This window comes from Tupaia chinensis, unplaced genomic scaffold (genome assembly GCF_000334495.1).
Source record: "Tupaia chinensis unplaced genomic scaffold, TupChi_1.0 Scaffold000112_1, whole genome shotgun sequence".
NCBI lineage: Eukaryota > Metazoa > Chordata > Mammalia > Scandentia > Tupaiidae > Tupaia > Tupaia belangeri.
Window position 1 is genome coordinate 921,287 of NW_006159576.1, and position 1,936 is coordinate 923,222.

A 1,936-nucleotide genomic window follows, 5' to 3' on the forward strand; every position below is an offset into this window, starting at 1 on the left:
ACACACACACACACACACACACACACACACACACACGCTCGGCGCGAGTTTAAGCCACCGGGTCCAGGACTTGAACCACAGTCGACTATGGGGGAGTCCAGTGACATAGCCATTATGCTAACTGCTGGTCCCCCAATTTACAAACTTTTAATACTAAAATAGTGAGAGAACGTGTAGCATTGACTAGTTTAAATCACCGAGTAGCTTTCTGGAAATGCTGCTTTTTTTGTTTGTTTGTTTTTTCATTGCGGTTATGGCTTTCACTGAGTCAGGTTTCCTATTTCCTTAACTTGTTCGGTGGTTATCTAGTCAGCTCCTACTGTATGCCACGGGCAGGCCGTTCTAGGCATTCAAGATATCTGAGGACATGACAGACAATGACCCTTGGCCTTAGAGAAAGGAGTAACTAAGAATGAAAACAAACTAAAAGGAACAGCGTCAACAAACCGCGAAGTGCTAGGTCAGGCTATGATGGTGGGGGATCAGAGGGAGGTTAAGGCCACTGGATCCCACATGGCCAGCTGCGGGATTTGGTTCCCAGACTTGACGGCTTGAGAAATAAGGCGGCCGGTGTGTGCGCCCAAAATCCCCAAAGGAGAAATGGAGGAGAAGGGATTGCAGCGGGACCATCCCCCATGGGGGCGCTCTCTCCCTGTCCTCCCTTTCTCTTTCCAGCCAGCGCTGCCACCCTCTGGCAAATTAAAAGTGCTAGTTAATTGACATCAAAGCCCTCCTCAGTCCTGGTTCTGGTGTACACACCATATGACCTTGAGGTTAAGTCAATAGAAATCGCAAATAAATCGAGTACTAAGAATAAAACGGAATCAGTGGTGACCCCTGTGCCCAAGCTGGTCTCGTCTGGCTGCCAAGCTAAACAGTGGTTGTGGGAAAAGAACAAATGTCCCTTCTAATGACCTATTTCCAGTGTTCTGAGAAGAACCGAATTTACAGGTTCAAGGACCCACTTGGTCTTAGGAGGGTTCAGGGTAGCGAATGTATTGCAGGATAAGGTCCAAGTGCTCACTGCAGAGACAGAGAGAGGCAGAGAGACAGAAGGCCAGTGATGATCCCCACAGGATCGTGGCACCGTGGCGATCCCTTCTCCTCCACTCTCCACTCTCCTCTTGGGACTTTGGGCAGACAAGCACACGTGCCTAGCGTGAGTTTCAGGCCGGGATCTGGCACTCCAACCGCAGTGGGCCATGTGAGAGTCCAGCGCCTTGACCACTATGTCCAGCGCAACGCTTTGGCTGTAAGAAGGTATAGTTAGCACCGGTCTCAAAGATCATGGAAATTCCCTGGAGGGCTTGTGAACCGGTGTGTGTGTGTGTGTGTGTGTGTGTGTGTAGGAGTGGAGGGATGCCCTGAGATTTTCCATTTCCAACAGGTTCCCAGGTGCTTGAGCAGAACTGGCGCTTCTTGTGCAGGGGGACCCGCCAAGCCATGGGTCTTGAACCTGAGCCCCACCTTGTAGTTGGGAGTGGGAAAGGTTCCGGCTCGCAGAGGTTTGCAGTCACGGGAAATGGTCCACTTCCTCTCAAGGTGCTTCTCAGCTGCCCACAAAGGGCTGTAAATAAAAAGCCTGAACAGGAGAACGGGAGCTGGAGGTCGCCTGGAGCTAGACAGCCCCGGGAGCTCCCCCCGGAGGCGAGGGCGGGCAGAAAGCCCCGGGCCGGCCCACACAGCCTCCCGGGCGCGGACCTGGAGGAGGCGCCCCAGCAGGCGACGCCTCTCGGAGGAAGTTTGCCCTTTAATTGCAGAGCCGCTTCCCCGACGCATCCACCTCCCGGAGCGAGCCGGGACCCGAGCGCTTGTCTGCCCGGGAGCGGTGGGGCCGTCGCCGCGCTCTGCACACCCGGCCTGTACGCCGCGCCCTGCACCCGGGCGCTGGCCGGGGTGGGCTGGGCTGGGGGTGTCCGGGGCGGCGCGGCGGGCG